The following is a 23,917-nucleotide window of genomic DNA, read 5'->3' as shown; positions in this document are numbered from 1 at the left end:
CATGGGTCCCAGTCCAAGACCGCATGTCTTGTGGTTTTGTTTGGTCCGGCTAATCATGCAGGCCATATAGACCTCCCACCATTAGGGGTTGTAACAGGTATTAAACTAATAAGAACAGTACTACCAAAATAAACCTACCAAAATAAACCTACTTACCATGGTTTCAAGAGCCCAGGTTTTATTGTTGTACTTTGTTAGGCTAATCATTATGGCCATGTAGACCTCCCCCGAGAGGTGGCAGTAACAGGGATGAAAGTGCTAAGAATAGTACTACTTTGCACAACCAATTAGCCATGGGTCCCAGTCCAAGACCGCATGTCTTGTTGTTTTGTTTGGTCCGGCTAATCATGCAGGCCATATAGACCTCCCACCATTAGGGGTTGTTACAGGTATTAAACTAATAAGAACAGTAACACAACCTAGTTACCATGGGTCCCAGACCGCATGTTTTGTTGTTGTACTTTGTTAGGCTAATCATGATGGCCATGTAGACCTCCCCCGAGAGGTGGCAGTAACAGGGATGAAAGTGCTAAGAATAGTACTACTTTACACAACCGAGTTAGCCATGGGTCTTAGTCCAAGACCGCATGTCTTTTTGTTTTGTTTGGTGCGGCTAATCATGCAGGCCATATAGACCTCCCACCATTAGGGGTTGTAACAAGTATTAAACTTATAAGAACAGTACTACTTAACACAACCTAGTTACCATGGGTCGCAGACCGCATGTTTTATTATTATATTTTGTAAGGGTAATCATGCAGGCCATATAGACCTCCCCCAATAGGGTGAGTAACAGGTATTAAAATGCTAAGAACAGTACTAATTAACACAACCTTACCATGGGTCCCAGAGCATATGTTTTATTATTATATTTTGTAAGGGTAATCATGCAGGCCATATAGACCTCCCCCGATAGGGGGAGTAACAGGTATTAAAATGCTAAGAACAGTACTACTTAACAGTTAACATAACCTTACCATGGGTCCCAGAGCATATGTTTTATTATTGTATTTTGTAAGGGTAATCATGCAGGCCATATAGACCTCCCTTGATAGGGGGAGTAACAGGGATTAAAGTTCTAAGAATAGTACTACTTAACACAACCTAGTTACCATGGGTCCCACACCACATGTTTTGTTGCTATACTTTGTCAGGGAAATCATGCAGGCCATATAGACCTCCACCGAAAGGGGGAGTAAGAGGGATTAAACTGCTAAGAAAAGTATTACTTAACACAACCTAGTTACCATGGGTCCCAGACCGCGTGTCTTGTTGTTATACTTTGTCATGGTAATCATGCACGCCATATAGACCTCCCCCGATAGGAGGAGTTACAGGGATGAAAGTGCTAAGAATAGTACTACTTAACACAACCTAGTTACCATGGGTCCCAGACCGCATGTTTAATTATTATACTTTGTCAGGGTAATTATATATCTATCAAATCTATCTATTTATCTTCTATCGATTCTATCTAACTATCAATCTATGTATATCTATCTATCAAATCTATCTATCTCGTGTCCGGACTGTTTTGAGACAGCCACTTGTGTTTTTGACAAATTTGAAGTAGGAGGACAGACCAATCATCTTCTTCCATCTCCCTGTTCCAAAAATGCAGGCCATATAGACCTCCCCCGATAGGGGGAGTAACAGGTAGTAGTAAACTGCTAAGAATAGTACTACTTAACACACCACGGGTCCCAGACCGCATGTCTTATTGTTATACTCTGTCAGGGAAATTATATATCTTTCAAATCTATCTATTTATCTATCAAATCTATCTAACTATCAAACGTATCTATCAAATGTATATTGCATCTATTGATCAATGTAATTTGTATCTATAGAATGTATATTGCATCTTATGATTGATGTAATTCATATCTATTAAATGTATATTGCATCTTTGGATCGATAACATTTGTATCTATCAAATGGATATTGCATCTATTGATTGATGTAATTCGTATCTATCAAATGTATATTGCATCTATTGATCTATGTAATTTGTATCGATCATATGTATATTGCATCGATTGAGCTATGTAATCTATGTATCTATCTATCAAATCTATCTATCTCGTGGTTGTGCAAATGGACTGTTTGCGGTTGTTTGCGGTGCGTTACACTTGGAGTTTGATCTGTCAATGTGAAGCGGACGTAACCCTTACACTACCTGATCGATACGACATCATAACTGATGTTTCAAAGCACGTTATTGCAAACAATTTATTAATGTTAGGTGATTTAGGCCCTTTATGGGTTAAAAGCAGACTCTGCATCAACTATGTAATTTTCCATGGGAGTTTTGACATGGATCCCCCTCCAGCATGCCACAGTCCAGGTGTTAGTCCCCTTGAAACAACTTTTCCATCACTATTGTGGCCAGAAAGAGTCCTTGTGGGTTTTAAAGTTCGCCTGCCTATTGAAGTCAATGGCGGTTTGACTTCACTATTAATATGTTTATTTAGTGGTAGCGATGTGGGAGGCCAGAGCTTTAGGGGTTAATAACTTAATTTAGTGGCGGCGATGTCAGGGAGCGGCGGAATAGGGGGTTAATATCTTTATTATAGCGTGGGCGATGTTGGGGTGTGGGGGAATAGGGGTTAATAACTTTAGTATAGTGGCAACGATGTTGGGGAGCGGCGGAATAGGGGTTAATAAATTTTATTAGTGTCTGCGATGTCGGGAGCGGCAGATTAGGGGTTAATAACTTTAAAATAGTGTTTGCAATGCGGGACGGCCTCGTTTAAGGGTTAATAGGTAGTTTATGGGTGTTAGTGTACTTTGTAACAGTTTAGTTATGAGTTTTGTTTAACAGTTTTGTTGCGTAAAACTCATAACTACTGGTCTCAGATTGCGAAACGGATCGTGTCGGTATAGGCTGTAATGCAAGCGTTAAAGGCTAAAAGGCTTGTGGTACAGTTATACCGACAAGACTCATAATGGCTGCGTTGCTGTTTTAACACTAAAATGGCCATTTTTTCAGCGTTAAAACACGAACGCAAAACTCATAATCTAGGTGAGTGTGATTAACTTAATATTTTGCTGTAATATCTAATGTCACTAAAATTTAGTCAACACTGCATAATTTAACAATGATCTGGCTTATTAAAATAAAAATGTTACATTGCATAAGTTATATGGTCATTTTGCTATTGAATACATTGAAAGTCTAGAGCCATAGGAAAATATCATTGCCAAACAGTAATAATGAAAATATACAAGGGATCATTACGAAAGAACCTTATCCTTCAAAGATCTGTATTGCCTCTGTCAAATAGTGTCAATCACCTGTAGGCATATGAGCTTTACATATCCGGCCCAGCTAGCAGTCAGCCTCATTGTGTTCCAGAGTCCTACTCCAGTGATCAGAGCCTCAATATGTTCCTGAGGCCAAATCCGAAGATACCAGCCTCAGTGTGTTCCAGAGTCCTGCTTCAGTAATAACAGTTTCAGTTTGTTCCAGAGTCCTGCTCTAGTGATAACAGTCTCAGTGTGTTCCAGAGTTCTGCTCCAGGGATACCAGCCTCAGTGTGTTGAACAGTTTTGCTCCAGTGATAACAGTTTCAATATAATCCAGAGTCCTGCTTTAGTGATAACAGTCTCAGAGTGTTCCAGAGTCTAGTGATAACAGTCTCAGAGTGTTCCAGAGTCTAGTGATAACAGTCTCAGAGTGTTCCAGAGTCCTGCTTTAGTGATAACAGTCTCAGAGTGTTCCAGAGTCCTGCTTAAGTGATAACAGTCTCAGTATAGTCCAGAGTTCTTCTTCAGTGATAATAGTTTCAGTATAATCCAGAGTTCTGCTCCAGTGATAACTGTCTCATTGTTCCAGAGTCCTGCTCCAGTTGTAACAGTCTCAGAGTGTTCCAGAACCCTGCTTTAGTGATAACAGTCTCAGAGTCCTGCTTTAGTGATATGTTTAGTGGTGTTTCTGGCGAGTCTGAAGACTTGCCAGAAACACGTTCCCACAAGCTCCGTTCAGAGCTTGATAAATGGGCCCCTGTATGTGCAATATCATAGACTGTTTCCAAATAGCTGTGAAATATCTGTAAAGATGTCCAAAATGCCCTTTCGTGGACTTTGAAAATGCAAAACTGGCCTCAAAAATGTGTTGAAAAGAGACTCAAAAATGGATTGTGATTATTGAGAAGTTTTTGGCCCCAAAAGAGAAATAAGACTTTCTAGCAATGATCCGAAAACCCATTTGCGAGTGCGGGAAATAGACAAAAATGCGCTATTGTGATTATGCCAAACTGAAAAGTAGCCATTTTAGCCAGAAAAAGACCTGATTGACACAGCCGATAGGCCATAATTGTAAAAAAATACAGCTACATATTATTCTAAGGCTAATCTTTGCTTTGAATACATCATTATGTCTAGTATTTATTTACTGTTTTATATCCTTTTAACTAGAAATGAAGAATCATAGGATATTTATTTTTCCCCTACACCTATGCCCAACATTCACAAATATTCTATTGTCCTAAAGCATCTCCTCTGACAAGGTTTTTATTTTCATTTTACTTCTATTTAAATGTGATCACGTTTTCTTTTTTGAATAAATTAGGCACTTTTACAGAGTAACCTGTTTTTATTTTGTTTTGTTTTCATTTTAATAAGTTTATTCTGTAAGGTTTTAAAGGATTTATTTTTTATGATGCTTATGGTGAAGAGTTATGGTGAACTGCTTGTGCAATGCCGCCCCCTGCAGATTTGCAGCCAAATTTTGGCCGCTTACAGGGGGTATTAGTCAACCCGATCGTATTCGATCGGTTTGATTTCGGTCCGCGGCATCAGAGCAGGCGGACAAGTTAAAGACCGCTGCTTCATAACTTATGTTTTCGACGAGCAAAACAAGGGGCATCAAGGTCCATACGGAGTTTGGTAAATATGCACCAATTACTTTATTTTTGTATCAAAACAACCCTTTAAATAATTATACATTTTATCCAGACTGCAGCCGCTGCAAAGCAGAACCATATTTTTATTAAATTATGTGTTGCAATTCCGGTTACATTAAATCATACTGAGAAGAACAGATATCAAAACAGAATCAGGAAGTTAATTTAACTGATTCTAGCCTCTCTTTGTCTGTTATGTACTTATTTTATCCTATTCAATGAGAGTATATAAAGGGACATTAAAACTCCAAATTAAACTTTCATGGATCAGATAGAACATGCAATTTTAAGAGACTTCTATTATCAAATTTCCTTTGTTCCTTTTGCATCTTTTTGGTGAAAAGCATCAATGCGCTCCTGGGAATTAGCTGATGATTGTTGGTTACACACATCTGTTTCTTGTCATTGACTCACCAGATGTGTTCAGCCAGCTCCCAGCAGTCAAGAGCTAACTTTATCTGTTTAATACCTTTGCAGCTGTTAAATACATAGTTATATGCACGTAACAATGGGAATAATAAAGTACTGCAACATTAGAGCATTTTCTTTTTGCACTTTTATATCCCTTTAAGTAGTTTAGTCAAAAACAGGACAACATTGTATCTTGTTCATATATTTGTCACATCTCATTATGTCTCTGTGTGCTATTTTTAAGGATAACATAATTTATGTAAGAACTTACCTGATAAATTAATTTCTTTCATATTGGCAAGAGTCCATGAGCTAGTGACATATGGGATATACCAGGAGGGGCAAAGTTTCCCAAACCTCAAAATGCCTATAAATACACCCCTCACCACACCCACAATTCAGTTTAACAAATAGCCAAGCAGTGGGGTGATAAAGAAAGGAGTAGAAAGCATCAACAAAGGAAATTTGGAAATAATTGTGCTTTATACAAAAAAACATAACCACCATAAAAAGTGTGGGTCTCATGGACTCTTGCCAATATGAAAGAAATTAATTTATCAGGTAAGTTCTTACATAAATTATGTTTTATTTCATGTAATTGGCAAGAGTCCATGAGCTAGTGACATATGGGATATCAATACCCAAGATGTCACTAGAGAGGGAGGGAATAAAAATAAAAACAGCCATATTCCGCTGAGAAAATTAATCCACAACCCAAAAAAATAAGTTTATTTTCATTTTTGAAAGAAAAAAACTTAAATCAAAAGCAGGAGAAGAATCAAACTGAAACAGCTGCCTGAAGAACTTTTCTACCAAACACTGCTTCCGAAGAAGCTAATACATCAAAACGGTAGAATTTAGTAAATGTATGCAAAGAGGAACAAGTTGCCGCTTTGCAAATCTGATCAACTGAAGCTTCATTCTTAAAAGCCCACGAAGTGGAGACCGATCTAGTAGAATGAGCTGTAATTCTCTGAGGCGGGGCGTGACCCGACTCCAAATAGGCTTTATGAATCAAAAAGTTTCAACCAAGAAGCCAAGGAAATAACAGAAGCCTTCTGACCTTTCCTAGGACCAGAAAATAAAACAAATAAACTGGAAGTCTTCCTAAAATCTTTAGTAGCTTCCACATAATATTTCAAAGCTCTGACCACATCCAAAGAATGTAAGGATCTCTCCAAAGAATTCTAAGGATTAGGACATAAGGAAGGGACAACAATTTCTCTACTAATATTATTAGAATTCACAATCTTAGGTAAAAATTGAAAAGAAGTCCGCAAAACTGCCTTATCCTGATGAAAAATCAGAAAAGGAGACTCACAAGAAAGAGCAGATAACTCCGAAACTCTTCTAGCAGAAGAGATAGCTAAAAGAAACAACACTTTCCAAGAAAGTAGTTTAATGTCTAAAGAATGCATAGGTTCAAATGGAGGAGCCTGTAAAGCCTTCAGAACCAAATTAAGACTCCAAGGAGGAGAAATTGATTTAATGACAGGCTTAATACGAACTAAAGCCTGTACAAAACAGTGAATATCAGGAAGTATAGCAATCTTTCTGTGAAATAAAACAGAAAGAGCGGAGATTTGTCCTTTCAACTTGCAGACAAACCCTTATCCAAACCATCCTGAAGAAACTGTAAAATTCTAGGAATTCTAAAAGAATGCCAGGAGAATTTATGAGAAGAACACCATAAAATCTAAGTCTTCCAAACTCTATAATAAATCTTTCTAGAGACAGATTTATGAGCTTGTAACATAGTATTAATCACTGAGTCAGAGAAACCTCTATGACTTAGAACTAAGCGTTCAATTTCCATACCTTCAAATTTAATGATTTGAGATCCTGATGGAAAAACGGACCTTGATATAGTAGGTCCGGCCGTAACGGAAGTGGCCAAGGCGGGCAACTGGACATCCGAACCAGATCCGCATACCAAAACCTGTGTGGCCATGCTGGAGCCACCAGCAACACAAAAGACTGTTCCATGATGATTTTGGAGATCACTCTTGGAAGGAGAACTAGAGGCAGGAAGATGTAAGCAGGATGTTTAAAAAGGTAGATAATCCCTTTATTACCCATTCCCCAATTTTGCATAACCAACACAGTTATAATAATATACTTTTTACCTCTGTAATTACCTTGTATCTATGGTTTTGCAAACTACCCCCTTATTTCAGTTCTTTTGACAGACTTGCATTTTTAGCCAATCAGTGCTTGCTCCTAGGAGCATCACGTGCCTGAGCTCAATGTTATCTATATGAAACACATGAACTAATGCCCTCTAGTGGTGAAAAACTGTCAAAATGCTTTCAGATTAGAGGTGGCCTTCAAGGTCTAAGAAATTAGCATATATACCTCCTAGATTTAGCTTTCAGCTAAGAATACCAAGAGAACAAAGCAAAATTGGTAATAAAAGTAAATTGGAAAGTTGTTTGTACCATCACATTTCTGAAAAAAAGAACTGTTCCCCAAATTCTCAAAGATCTATAAGCACAATTAAAGGGACATAACACCCCCAAATTTTCTTTCATGATTCAGATAGAAAATACAATTTTCCAATGTACTTCTATTATCAAATTGTCTTAGTTTTCTTGGTATCCTTTGTTGAAAAGCAGGAAGGTAAGCTTAGGAGTGCAGAACTATATGGCAAGAGTTTTGCAACAGTGTAATATATTAGCAAGAGCACTAGATAGCAGCACTATTTCCTGTCATGTAGTGCTCAGGCATGTGCAAATTTGATAATATAAGTACATTGAAAACTTTTTAAAAATTGTAAGCTCTGTCTGAATCTTGAAAAATAAATAAATTGAGTTTTATGTCCCTTTAAAGAACCGGCCCTCATACAAGCAGTATAGTCTGATACAAGTTTCACTGTTCAGCTTTATTGAAGGCGGCACACACACACATAAAAAAAGCCATTGTTACCCAGTCACATAGCTTCTATCAGATCCCAAACTCAATCACACACAAAACACAGGACATATTTATTAATTTATGTATCCGCATATAAAGAGTTGGTTGATCAATAATAATTACTTTCATCAAATCTGCAAAATCCTAATGACTAAAACCTAGTTAATATGCTGTACAAACTGTATATCAGCATCACCAAGGGTGCTATTATATCTATTGAAAAACTTAACATGCTAAGCACATAAAATTAATAGACTCAAAATTGTATCATGACATACTGAGTATATACAGGGAGTGCAGAATTATTAGGCAAGTTGTATTTTTGAGGATTAATTTTATTATTGAACAACAACCATGTTCTCAATGAACCCAAAAAACTCATTAATATCAAAGCTGAATATTTTTGGAAGTAGTTTTTAGTTTGTTTTTAGTTATAGCTATTTTAGGGGGATATCTGTGTGTGCAGGTGACTATTACTGTGCATAATTATTAGGCAACTTAACAAAAAACAAATATATACCCATTTCAATTATTTATTTTTACCAGTGAAACCAATATAACATCTCAACATTCACAAATATACATTTCTGACATTCAAAAACAAAACAAAAACAAATCAGTGACCAATATAGCCACCTTTCTTTGCAAGGACACTCAAAAGCCTGCCATCCATGGATTCTGTCAGTGTTTTGATCTGTTCACCATCAACATTGCGTGCAGCAGCAACCACAGCCTCCCAGACACTGTTCAGAGAGGTGTACTGTTTTCCCTCCTTGTAAATCTCACATTTGATGATGGACCACAGGTTCTCAATTGGGTTCAGATCAGGTGAACAAGGAGGCCATGTCATTAGATTTTCTTCTTTTATACCCTTTCTTGCCAGCCACGCTGTGGAGTACTTGGATGCGTGTGATGGAGCATTGTCCTGCATGAAAATCATGTTTTTCTTGAAGGATGCAGACTTCTTCCTGTACCACTGCTTGAAGAAGGTGTCTTCCAGAAACTGGCAGTAGGATTGGGAGTTGAGCTTGACTCCATCCTCAACCCGAAAAGGCCCCACAAGCTCATCTTTGATGATACCAGCCCAAACCAGTACTCCACCTCCACCTTGCTGGCGTCTGAGTCGGACTGGAGCTCTCTGCCCTTTACCAATCCAGCCACGGGCCCATCCATCTGGCCCATCAAGACTCACTCTCATTTCATCAGTCCATAAAACCTTCGAAAAATCAGTCTTGAGATATTTCTTGGCCCAGTCTTGACGTTTCAGCTTGTGTGTCTTGTTCAGTGGTGGTCGTCTTTCAGCCTTTCTTACCTTGGCCATGTCTCTGAGTATTGCACACCTTGTGCTTTTGGGCACTCCAGTGATGTTGCAGCTCTGAAATATGGCCAAACTGGTGGCAAGTGGCATCTTGACAGCTGCACGCTTGACTTTTCTCAGTTCATGGGCAGTTATTTTGCGCCTTGGTTTTTCCACACGCTTCTTGCGACCCTGTTGACTATTTTGAATGAAACGCTTGATTGTTCGATGATCACGCTTCAGAAGCTTTGCAATTTTAAGAGTGCTGCATCCCTCTGCAAGATATCTCACTATTTTTTACTTTTCTGAGCCTGTCAAGTCCTTCTTTTGACCCATTTTGCCAAAGGAAAGGAAGTTGCCTAATAATTATGCACACCTGATATAGGGTGTTGATGTCATTAGACCACACCCCTTCTCATTACAGAGATGCACATCACCTAATATGCTTAATTGGTAGTAGGCTTTCAAGCCTATACAGCTTGGAGTAAGACAACATGCATAAAGAGGATGATGTGGTCAAAATACTCATTTGCCTAATAATTCTGCACTCCCTGTAATTGCATAAGAAAAATGATAGTGAGTATCATGATCAATTTAATATACCATCACCACTTATTAGAAAGTTACGTTTTTCATCTGTTCATTACGCCCCTTGGAATGAGGGTTTGTAATAAAAAAATCCATTTGTTATCAGATTGTATTAGTGTTATGTTCAACATCTCCACCTCGAATCCCCAATATCACCACTTGCACCACTGAACATGTCAAATCTGATTTAGACGCATGACATTTAAAACAATTTCTTTCCAGCAAGGTGAGATTGTTACTATTATTATTGTCTTTTTCGCTATTATGTATATTACACACCTGTTAACCAAGTATCACCCTCCCTCAGTTGTCTCATTGTAATCCCTGTGTATTTTTTTTGTCACATTTTCAATTCAAGCAATTAACTAAATTTTTGGTGCTACCGTTCACAAAATCCCTGATATTAATCTTGACATTTGTAAACACATCAATTTTCTTAAGGTCCTTCATAGATTTATAAAACCTGCAGGACCTCCATGAGTTGATGAGAAAGTTAATCCTTTAGATAAAACCTGTAATTAAGACAATACTTTTGTGGATAAATGAATCACCTGAAATTAATTCCCAACTGCCAACGTGGTCTCCTAGACAAGTCCTTCCTTTTCCTGGTTCTCTTGTCCTGCCTGTAAACCCACTAGGGGGCATTTTTTTTAAAGGCCTGTCCGACATGATCCGATTTGCGGATCATGTCCGACAGACCTCGCTAAATGCGGAGAGCAATTCGCTTTCCATATTCAACATTGCACCAGCAGCTCTGGTGCAACACCGCTCCCTGCAAATTCGCGGCCAATTGGCCGCCAGCAGGGGTGTCAATCAACCCGATCATACTCGATCGGGTTGATTTGTGGCAATGTCTGTCCGCCTCCTCAGAGCAGGCAGACAGGTTATGGAGCAGCGGTCTTCAGACCGCTGCTCCATAACTTGTGTTTCTGGCGAGTCTGAAGGCTCGCCAGAAACACGGGGCTTCAAGCTCCATATGGAGCTTGATAGATATGCCCCAATGTCTCTTAAAATATGTTCATCCTCTACTTGTCACGCCATGCTGCGCCACTCTAGCTGTTGCTAGTGTTGCAGCGTCTCCTTCCTGCTCGTTGTCAGCGGCTGTGTCGGGTCCGGATGCATGCAGCGCTGATGTCATCGCCGCATGCTCCTCTCTCTGATGCCGGTCCGGATTCCTGTGGCGCGAATCCTGCGCCTATGTAAGTTGCTCAGAACGATCTATCACTGCCCAAGTATAGGTGTCACTTGTGTGCTCCTGGGTGTGACAGATCGTTTTTGCTCTGATTGCCTTATTGTTGATAAACCCTGCTTGTCTGACTACTCTGCCTGCTAACCCCTAAATTGCTGGATTGATATACTGCTGCTGAACTCTGCTTGTCTGACCACTCTGCTTGATTAACCTCTATATTTCTGGATTGCCTATCTGTTGCCAAACCCTGCCTGCCTGACCATTCTAGTGGTTTACCTTTGGACTGCTTTACCTTTGCCAAACCCTGCCTGCCTGACCCTTCTTGTGGTTTACCCCTGAACTGTCTTTCTCTGATTCCCTGCCTGTTGCTGCCAAAGACTATCCTGCCTGTGGTGAGTGCGGCTTACCTCATCTTGCAAACTTTCTCTGCTCTGGGATATTCCCTATCATTCTGGCTCGACACCGGAATAAGAAGACTACTGGCCGAATTTGTTCTGATAGTGGAGTATCCCACGAGCATTACATTATACTTGGGCCATGGAGCCAGATGAGGTGGCAATAGCAGTTTATCTTCAGGGACAGATGTTGGGAACCCATACCACACAGTTGCAGAATATGGATTCCAAACTAGAGGCTACAACCACTTAACTCTCTTTACTAGTTACAGCGAGGAATACCGCTCCTGTTGTTGTACCGCCAGTCTCTGCTCCTAGTACTGTGGCTTCTTCCTTTGCTTATGGAAGTATACCCCGGATACCATTGCCTGACAAGTATGAATGTACTACTGATTGCAGGGGATCTGCATGAACGCATCAAAGATGAACTCACTTATCGTGATATTCCCTCTTCTTTGGATGACTTTATAACACTTTGTATCAGTCTAGACTCTCGCTTCCAGGAGAGACAAGCCAAGAGAAACAGAACTCAGAGAATTCTTCCCTCCCGTCCTTCTATTCGTCTGGCTTCTGCATTATCCTCTACCCCTTCAACTTCTCCAGCCACCCCAGTAGAGGAACCCATGGATCTTTCCTCCTTTAAGTCCTCAGAGTCTGAAAGACAGAGAAGAAGGAAATTATGCTTTTATTGCGGTTCTAACTCCCACCAACTAAAGAACTGTGATATTCGATTGGGAAAAATGCTTAGGGGATAACACTGGGGTACCTCTAAGCATGATCTCTACTAAATCCCCTCACTCCTCTCGGATTCTGGTACCTGTTACCCTTACCTTCCTTCAGAATACTGTCCACACTCAAGCCTTTATTGATTCAGGGGCAGCAGGAAACTTTCTGGATCAATGTTTTATGATTCAAGATGGCTTGCCTCTTCTGCAGAAAAGACATTGTCTCAAAATAACTACTCTGGATGGCACCCCCCCTTGGTTCAGGGTTGATCCATTTTGAGTCAGCACCCCTGACCCTGACTGTGGTAGTCCTTCATACCAAACAGCTACAATTCTTTGGTTATGTCATCTCCAAGCAGGGTTTTGCCATGGATACTGCTAAACTCACCGCAGTTTTAGAATGGCCTCAACCTTCTTCATTAAAGGAATTACAGAGATTCTTGGGGTTCTCCAATTATTACTGCAAGTTTATAAAGAACTTTTCTCAAACAGTCACTCCACTCACTGAATTGAACAAAGACTGTAAACATTGGCCTCGTGAATCCATAAATGCATACTCTTGTCTGAAAAAGCTTTCTGTTCTGCTCCTGTGCTCCATCATCCTGATCCTGACCTATAGTTCACTTTAGAGGTTGATGCCTCCAAGATAGGGGCTGGAGCAGCTCTATCCCAAAGGGATCCTTTGACTTCCAAGTCACACCCTGTAGCTTTTTCTCTAAACGCTTTACTCCTGCAGAGAGGAATTACGATGTGGGTAATCGTGAACTCTTAGCCATTAAGATGGCTTTTACTGAATGGCATCATTGGTTAGAGGGGACCACCAATCCTATTTAGATTCCCACCAACCACAACAATCTGACTTACCTAGAGACTGCTCATCGACTCAATCCTCGACAGGCCAGGTGGGCCTTGTTCTTTTCCCGTTTTAACTTTCTGGTCTCTTATTTTCCTGGGACCAAGAACAAGAAGGCGGACGCCCTTTCCCGTCAGTTCCCTCACTCAAGTGATTCCTCTGTAGCCTCTATTGAACACATCATACCACGCTCCTGTGTGGTTGCTCAACTAAATACCACCCTTCTGCAAAGACTGCAATGTGGCCAGTCTAGTAAACCTCCTGGAGCCCCCGTGGCCTCTGATATCCTCTTTGTACCTCTGAACCTACACACCCATGTGCTATCTTGGGCTCATGATAGTAAACTCTCAGGAAATCCTGGTTTGACTAGGACTTTTAAGCGTCTTTCCCAACATGTATGGTGGCCTACCATGAAGTCTGATGCTCAGGATTATGTGAAAGCCTTCACAACTTGTGCTGCCAACAAAACTCCCCAATCCTTGCCTCCTGGCTTGCTCCACCCATTGTCCATTCCCAAATAACAATGGACACACATAACTATGGACTTCATTGTGGACCTCCCACCTTCTGATCACCATACAGTTATCTGGGTAACAAAACTGCCATTGTTGCAGGAATTATCGTCTCTTTTTCTCTTGCATGTGGTTCAACTTCATGGCATTCCTGTGAATATATTCCTGACAGAGGTCCACAATGCATCTCTACCTTTTGGAGAGCCTTTTGCAAGTTGATTGGAACCACTGTTTCCTTGTCTTCTGGCTACGATCCTCAGACCAATGGACTAACTGGGAGAGTAAACGAGGATCCCAAGACCTACCTTAGAGCTTTTGTCAATTTTCTCCATGCCAATTGGTCTGACTTGTTGCCCTTAGCTGAGCTGGCAAGAATCACTCATTGGCACTCTTCCCTATGATGTTCTCCATTTCAAGCTGCAGCAGGGTATCAACCTCGTGTCTTCCCTCTTTCTGCTCAGTCCACTGGGGTTCCTGCTGCAGACCGACATGTTACTGAACTCACCACTCATTGGTGATGTATTCACTCTCAGCTACGTTCAGCTGCCTCTAGATACAAGAAGTTTGCTGATCTCCATAGAGCCTCTGTACGCTCCATCTCGGTAGGTGAACGTGTTTTGGTCTCTACTCAACAAATTCATCTAAGTCAACCCTGTCACAAACTAGGGCCTAGGTTTATCGATCCTTACAAAGTCCTGAAAAGACTGTCTCCTGTTGCCTACAAAGTGGCCTTGCCCAAAACTCTACGCATACACCCAGTCTTCCACATCTCTCTACTCAAGTCTTACATCAGGAATAGATATACCTGACTCAGAGCTCCTCCTCCTCTGCTCCTGGTCCATGGCGACCCTGAATATGAGGTTGCTAAGATCCTGGACTCCAGATACAGGCGCAGACAACTGCAGTATCTTGTACATTGGAAGGGTTATTCTGTGGCGGATCGTTCCTGGGTTCCTTCCCGTGACGTACATGCTCCATCTTTGGTCTCCAGATTCCATGTTACTCTTCCTTCGAAGCCGACTCTGGTTCCCGGAGGGAACCCTTGAGAGAGGCAAAGGATCAGTATAAATGGTACTGGAACTTGAAGGAGGATATACGTTTACCAAGGAAAGATGTATAAAAGTAAGGGAACCACGGCAGAGCCTTGTGGTACTTGTGAGAGAGGCAAAGGATTAGAAGATATGCTGTTAAAGGAATCTAAGTGGTTTGAGAGACAAGGTGCAAACCAGCAGAGAGCTGTGTCTCAGATGTCAAAAGAATGGACAATTTATAAGAGGAGAGGATCATCAACAGTGTCGAAAGCAGCAGACAGATCCAGAAGAATAAGTAATTAGTTGTGTCCCTATGCTTTAGCTCATAACATATCATTTGTTAATTTAGAGCAGTTTCTTTTTAGTGTTTACCTAGTGCAGAAACCAGATTGGAGAGGACCAAGCAAAGTGTTGAGAGAAATTGAGTTAGAAATCTCTGTTTCACTTTCCTCAACTGCCAATAAATCAGGATCTAACTGCCACAGGTTATACTGTATTAGTATTAAAGGGACAGTCTACACCAGAATTTTTATTGTTTTAAAAGATAGATTATCCCTTTATTACCCATTTCCCAGTTTTGCATAACCAACACAATTATAATAATATACTTTTAACCTCTGTGATTATCTTGTATCTAAGCCTCTGCAAACTGCCCCTTTTTTCAGTTCTTTTGACAGACTTGCAGTCTAGCCAATCAGTGCCTGCTCCCAGATTACTTTACGTGCACGAGCACAGTGTTATCTATATGAAAAATGTGAACTAACACCCTCTAGTGGTGAAAAACTGTTAACATGCAATCTGAAAGAGGTGGGCTTCAAGATCTAAGAAATTAGCATATGAACCTCCTAGGTTAAGATTTCAACTAAGAATACCAAGAGAACAATGCAAAATTGGTGATAAAAGTAAATTGGAAAATTGTTTAAAATTGCATGCTCTATCTGAATCATGAAAGTTTATTTTGGCCTAGACTGTCCCTTTAAAAGGTCTTCTTCTTGGTTATTTACTAGCTCAAGTAAAAATCCAACCATGATCATAATCCTTTAAATCTCTATTTGAACATCTTGGGTTTAGTAATTTCCTCTTTTTTTAATATATATATATATATATATATATATATATATATATATATATATATATATATATATATATTTATTCAATTTTTCAAGTTCTCCATACAAACACATGAATAGTATATGACAAACCATATAGACATCTTTCCATACAATATTTCTACATCCAGATATTTATCAACAAAGCTTGTTTCATAGGGCAATCCTGATGTCACCCCTAGATTAATCAACTGATCATTGACAACTATATGCTGTCCCAACTTATTTGTGAGAACTTGTATCTTCTTGCAGTTCCAATTCTCGTGAAATCATAAACTTTAACAATAAAAATAAACAAAATAAAAACACATCAGAGATCCTACTGGAGTAGCTTCATTTATGTTGTACCTCTAAGTATCTGCCTAAAAAGAAGTTTGAAAAAGAGGGGTAAGGAGGGGAGGGATCGGGGAAGGAAGGCTGTGTACGGGGAGTGTTCAAAGTGGCTGTACAATTTATTCCTTCGTCAAATCTTCTGTAGAGCTCAGGAAAGATTCCCAGTAGAATTTAATATCATATTATACATTGAGATACCCCTCCTAAAATACACATATTCTTCCTGAGAGACAAGCATTATAGTATTTTGTAATCACTCTATTCTGGTGGGTGGTGTAGTGGATTTCCATTTCCTTGCTATTAAATTGCTGGCACTGTTTAACCCTAATTTTGCAAACTTCTGGTAACCTGTAATTGAGTAGCGCCGTCAGTGGGTGTAGTGTAAAGGATTCTCTCAAAATAAATTGGAAGACTGTCTCTATTTGTGACCAAAATGGCTGTATCTTGCCACCATATATGTGACATAGTCTTGGTTAGCAAGTGAAATGTCAAGTTCTTTCTGCCAATTTTTAGTATATAGATCAAGAGCATTATTCACTGTCTCCTCTAACAACCGTTTAGTTATGGATAAAGTACTAGATGGTAAAGCTTCCAGTAAGCATAATTTTTCAAACTTTGTGAGGGGCCGTAACAGGTCTGTTTTGTATTTAGAATTGTGTATTAAGTGATTTAATTGAGCATATTTCAACCAGGATGAGTAACTCCCCCCCCCCCGCAATCTCCTCCAAGTCGTGTCTTTGCCTTAATTTACCATTAAGCGTCAGCTTTGTAAATTGTATTGTGTATCCTAGCTCACCACTAATGGCTCTATGAGGTTTTAGTCCCCCAAGGAATTCTGCGTTATATGATATAGGTGAAAGAGGTGAAATTCTAGAAGAGATACCTAGCTGTGCGTCCCTTAGTGAATCCCAACATTAAAAAATATGTGTATACAGCATTGAGGCTTTGCTTAATGTCGGTCTAATATTTGGTGAAACCCAGCACAATGCCCCCAGTGATGGAGATTTTAAAAGGTGGCAGTCTATGGTAATCCATGCTTTATTTTCTATTTTACCATGCCATTCCAAGACGCGTTGTAGTGTTACCGCATCATAATATCTTTCTATATTTGGGACTCCAATACCTCCCTCCCCTAACTGTCTGTGCATGGTAGCTATGTTTATGCGGAGCTTCAATGTCCCCATATAAAAGAATTAATCTCTGACTGTAGACTAGATAAAAACAACTTAGATAGATGTATAGGGACCGTTTGTAGTGTATATAATATTTGCAGTAATGTGGTGATTTTTATTGCCTGAATCCTACTCCACCATGTCAAAGGTTTATCACGCCATGTTTGGAAATCAGTTTTCAGCCTGTTTAACATGGGTTGGTAGTTGTATTGGAATAACTGATTAATTTTGGATGTCAGCTCTAGGCCTAAGTATCTAATCTTAAGGTGCTGTAGCTTATATGGGCAATGTTCCGTCAAATGTTTAAATTGTTCCCCCTCCATATTTCTATTAAGAATTTCTGATTTTTGTGGGTTTATAAGAAAATTTGAGAGTTCACCAAATTTTACGAATTCTAACATCAAGTGAGGAAGTGATGTGTTTGGCAATGTCATAGAAATTAGGACATTGTCAGCATATAATGTAAGTTTGTATTCATTAGGGCCTATTTTGATACCGTGGATTTCCCTATTTACCCGAATATGTGCTACAAGAGCTTCCATTGATAACGCGAACAGGAGTGGGGACAACGGGCACCCTTGCCTTGTTCCATTATGGATCTGAATGCTATCGGATAGAGTGCCATTCCCTTTAACCCTCGCTGAGGGGCTATTGTATACGCTAAGAATTCTGTCTATCATCTTGTTACCAAAGCCAAATCTGACCAAGCAGGCCCTGAGGAAGCCCCAGTCCAGACGATCAAACGCCTTTTCAGCATCTGTTGAGGTTAGAATTGTGGGCTCCCCAGTCCTATTTGTATGTTCAACAAGGTGTAACGTTCGTATGGTGTTGTCCCTGGCCTCACGGCCAAGGACAACACCTGATTGGTCCACGTGATTAAGCCTAGGCAATATTGAATTCATTCTTTTAGCTAATATTTTCGTATAGATTTTAATGTCTGAATTGAGTAGGGAAATGGGTCTATAATTCTCTACCATTGTAGTATCCTTTCCTGGTTTTGGCAGGACCAATATATGCGCTTCTAAAATTTGAGTAGGCCACTTTATGTTATCATCTATAGCTTGGAATAAGGAGGTGAGATGTGGTGCTAGTATATATATAAAGTGTTTATAATAGGCGTTGGAAAATCCGTCGGGCCCAGATCTCTTATGAGATGGTAAACTATTGATTGCTGACACTACTTTCTGTTGAGTAATAGGGTTCTCTAGTTCTTTTACAATATCTGATGGTATTGTGGGGAGGTCTACATCATTTAGATAAGTTGTATATGCTTCTAATGTATCAGAGGAAGCCGGAGGCGGAAGGTTATATAAACTTTGATAATATGACCTACATTTATTGACTATAGTGACTGAATCTTGTACGTATTCCCCATTAGAAGTGCGTAGTTTATGTATATGTGTTTGTTTTTTGCGTAATAACCTTCACTAAGAGGGTTCCTGCCTTGTTCAACTCAGCATAGTATAGTTTTTTGAGGTAGAATGCCTTATCTTGTGCTTCTTTATATAGTATGTGATTAAGGTTACTACTAGTCACTTGTAGTTGTTTGCTAAGGTTATGATCCCTTGGGTTCTGTTTGTGTAAAGTTTCAATGGAATGTAGATTAAGTATAGCATCAGTATATGCACTCCTATATTGTTTCTGAAGTATAGCTTTTTGCTTAATAAGTTCCCCCCTCATCACTGCTTTATGTGCTTTCCATATATTTGTGCAAGAAAACTTTTGAGGTAGGTTAAAACTAAAGTATTCACGAAGTGTGGTTGTGAGTTTGTCTAATACTAAGGGCTTTTAAAGAAGAGTCTCATCCAGTCTCCATAGAAAGGGTGTGCGGGCATTCTCTAACCAGTTTAACTCAGCATTTACCGCAGCATGATCCGAGCAGCTAATGTATTAAATATCTGCATCTGTCACTAAACTATACGTGAGTTGGTCTATAAAGACGTAATCAATACGAGAGTAATTGCTATGTTGGTGGGAATAAAATGAAAAAAATGTTTGTTTACGGTGCTTTGCTCTCCATACATCAATTAATGACATTCGTCTAAGGTTTGAGCAAATTTTGTGGATAGATGCTGGAGCGACCGAGCCACATCCAGTTGAACAATCCATTTCTGGCTCTAACGCCACATTAAAATCGCCAGCCAATATCAGAGTACTTTTTTGGATTCCTAAAACTTCGTTAGTGAGCTTCTGGAAGATTTTAGATTGATTCTTGTTTGGAGCATATACGTTGACTAATGTAATGTGCCTGGGATGTAGTTTGCCCACTAATATAATCCATCTTTCCTCAGTATCTCCAATTTTCTGGTGTAATTGGAAAGGGATTTTTTTACTAAACAATATTCCTACTTCATTTTTCTTTTTTATGTGGGAGGCAAAATGTCCTATTGGATATTCTCTGTTATGAAAATGAGGTTCATTATCTCGTAGAAAGTGTGTTTCTTGGACAAAGACTATGTCTCCTGACATTTTTTTGAAACTCGACAAGGCTACTGACCTCTTAGTAGGTGAATTTAAACCTTTAGTATTCTGAGTACTTATTTTAATCTGATTATTATTCATGACTGCTGTAGAGGGTGTAAGATCTTACCCATAGTGCTGATAGCTATCCACATATAATATATTCATATGTATACTCCCCGATCCCATAATAACATATATATATATATATATATATATATATATATATATATATATATATATATATATATATATATATATATATATATTAAATATGTAAGCAATAATTCCCTTCTCATGGGGGCTTCATACTTAACTATGGGGGAGGGGTACATGTCACACCGTAGTGTGGCATAACAACCTATGAGTCTGGCTCATAGTTATTGAGTCAGAGTTTGTGACTGATAATATTTAGTCATAGTGCTTTTATGTGTGCTAAACTTAGTGGAATGTAATTATTTTTTGCCAAGGCAAGGGCGGTGTCCTAATATCATCTTTAGGGACACAGATTAATAATGTGGAAGAATATAAATGTCATTACAGATAAACATTACAATACTATAACCTCAAATTCAAACAATGTATTTCTCATGGAGGCTCAGTCTCTTTTGAGGAGTGCATAGGTCCTGGAGCTTGGTTCTTGCTCTTTCTCTTCTTAGCCACCTTATTCCATCCGGAACATGACAATCTTGGTGGGTCTTCCAGAGGTTCTACGTTATTCTCCAATCCATCTTTCAGTTTCGGTAACAAAGGTGTAGGTATGTAAAGTTGGGAGCAAAATCAATCATTGTCCTCCTGGGATTTGTATATGGCTGTGTTGCCTCCTTTAATCACTTTCAAACAGAAGGAAAAACCCCATCTATATTGGATCCCCAGGTCACGTAGATGAGATGTGAGATATCTCGCTTCTTTCCTTTTAGTTAGAGTCATGGGATTGAGATCCCCCAAAAAATAGAATAGAGTTGTCTTTAAATGAGATTGGCCACAGTTAGAATATTTTCCTTATCTCTAAAGCTAGATAATTTGATAATTATTTCGCGGGGAGGTGCTTTATCTTTGGGAATGGGTCTTAATGCCCTGTGATATCTATCCAGAGGGAATTCTACCTCTTCTTTTGCATCCATTATGAAATTGAACAGTCTTTGCAAATAAAAGAGAAGCTGCCCTGCTTGTACAGTTTCTGGTATGCCGCTCAGTCTAATATTCTGGCGTCGTCCCCTGTTATCCAGGTCTTCCACCTGGTTCTGTAGCTCTTCTATCAGGGTTTGATGATGAGAGGACTGTCTAGCATGCTGGTCTAAATATTTGTTAATTAACTCTGCATCCTCCTCCAGCACCTCTATTCTGCTGCCAATCTCATTTATGTCTTTTTTAACTTCTGCAAGGCTTGTCTTAACTATCTGGCTCACTTGTGTCATTAATGCAGTAAAATCTTCTTTAGAAGGCAAAGATTGTAAATCCACCCTTGTTAAAGGGGCCTGGTCCTCTGCATCTAGTGTTGGGTCTGCAATTTCATCAGCAGTATCCTTCTCTCCTCTCGAATCTCCTGCAGTTGTTTCAGTAGTTTTAAAGAAATTGTGCAATTTATGAGCAGGTGTACCTGTGCCTTTAAAGGATTTATCTTATCTAGAAGGCCGTCTAGATGCTATGTCTAGGGCACTATACGTGTTTCAAACTAAGCACAGTTTTATTGATTTATAGAAGTTATCCTCTCAGGGTATTTATAATTAGGATGCTGTAATTGTCTTCTATCCTATGTGTGCGGTGACCTGCTATGCGTATTATAATTATCCACTGCGTATACCAAACATTATATTGTGCACATTTCAATGAACTATAAGTGATACAGTTCCCGGTGTCCCAAACTTCTATTTATCCATGCATAGGTTTATAGAAAGCGTGATCTGTATTCGTTGTAGGGCATAGTTTTATATTCAGAGAGAACTGTGTTACGAGATGATTTGATATATAGCCCTTAGTTATCCATCATGGCGTCTTTTCGCGCCTTTTTTACTATCCTTAAAATTATCTTATTTCCCCATACCTTTTTGATCGGATCATCCATGCGCTGGGGAGAGATTAGCCGTCAGCATGTAGGAGGCTAGCAGTGGTGAGTATATCGGTTGTCTCAGTGCTCTCACCCGCCGCGTTATTTAGTCGGTAGGGCGCACTTTGTTTCTGTGTAAGGCTCCTTGTCGATATCTACGGTATGCTGCTGCAATGTTTACTTCTCACTCCATCTTCATAGCACGAGCATTCCGCTTTCCCTCTGTGCCGGTTCCAGTGATTATAGAAGGGCTAAGGTCACAAAATCTGCTTAGATGGCTGCTATTCTCACGGAGCTTTTATCTCACACGACCATCTTAGTTACTGGTCGGCTCCGTCCCTCATCTTCTTTTTTTATCCAGTTCAACTTTAATAATTGTATAAGCTGTCTTAAATGTATCCAATTATTTACATGTATTAATTTTAGTATATCTGTGTGACATTTGCACGTCACTGTATCCCCGAAGACCAGGCACGTGCAGAACAAAAATATATAATAGATGGGCAGAATTTATTTTATTTTGTGGTCCACTGATAAATCAGTACAGTCTCACCCCTTTAAATTAGAAGCTTGTTGCTTGTGTATTTGTGCTGCCTTTATATGCTGTAGCCTTTCAGTGCATATAAGCAAATAAATTAGGAAGCCCTATGGGCACGTACATAGCACTCAGCTAGATGCCAGACCTTAGAAGAACTCTGCATTTGTATATTAAAGCAAATCAGCACAATTTATGATGTCTGTTGTTTGCTGTAGAAATCCTGCCATGCTGAGCGTGAGTATTTTTATTGCAGCCCTACTTGTGATTGATAATTCATGAGCAGAAAACAGACGTTCAGATCATTGAACTGGTTTACAAATTGTATGCGGCACAATTATGGTAATAAAGCAAAGGTTTATCAGGTTGTGAAGAAAAAACCCACTTGCTACATAACACTGAGGTTAGGGTGATTGCTTAGAGATTATTTTAACTATTTCCCAAGAGGATTTTGTATTTGTTTGTTCTTTTTTTGACTCCCTATACTGGGCCAGATTACACGTGAATTTTTCTTTCACTAGCGCCTTAAAGGGCCATGAAACCCACATTTTTTCTTTCATGATTTAGAAAGAGAATGTAATTTTAAACATCTTTCTAATTTACTTATATTATCTAATGTGTTTTATTCTCTTGATATTCTTTGCTGAAAAGCATATCTAGATATGCTCAGTAGCTGCTGATTGGTTGCTGCACATAGAAGCCTCGTGTGATTGGCTCACCATGTGCATTGCTTTTTCTTCAACTACGGATATCTAAAAAATGAAGCAAAATAAATAATAGAAGTAAATGTAATGTTTAAATTTCTAGTCTCTATCTGAATCATGAAAAAAAGATTTTGGGTTTAGTGGCCCTTTAACTGCGCTTAAAGTAAAAAAATGATTGTGCTCGCATTAGAGTCCGTATTACAAGTTGAAAGTAACAAGCTAGAGCACAAGCGAAAGACAGAGGTGCACTAACTTCAGGATTTCAGATATTGCAACCATGCTTATGCATTCTCCCCATAGACTTCTATGGGGCACTAAAAAAAAAAACACGACACTGTGCAATACCAACTGAGCTAAACCCAAAGTGATTTATCAATACTTCAAATTCCTATGTTCTTCACATAGAAAAAAATATTTTTTTATTTTAAATATATATATGATTATTTTTACAGATATAGATATCTATTGTATATATATATATATATATATATATATATATATATATATATTCATTTTAAAATAAAAATATGTGTGCAAGTTAGCGTGTTTGCAATCTCCATTGAAAGAATAAGTCGGCCGCACTAAACCTTTCCTGGTAAACTTGTCATATCAAGTCACATGGTAATGTTAGCGTGGGCCAGCGATTTTGCGAATCGTGTCCCGTACTATCATTAGTGCACAACTTCACCACTTGTAATCTGGCCCAATGTTGGGAAAGAGTCTGAATAGCTACAAA

This window comes from Bombina bombina, chromosome 4, assembly GCF_027579735.1.
Source record: "Bombina bombina isolate aBomBom1 chromosome 4, aBomBom1.pri, whole genome shotgun sequence".
NCBI lineage: Eukaryota > Metazoa > Chordata > Amphibia > Anura > Bombinatoridae > Bombina > Bombina bombina.
Note: the sequence above shows the minus strand (reverse complement) of the source record.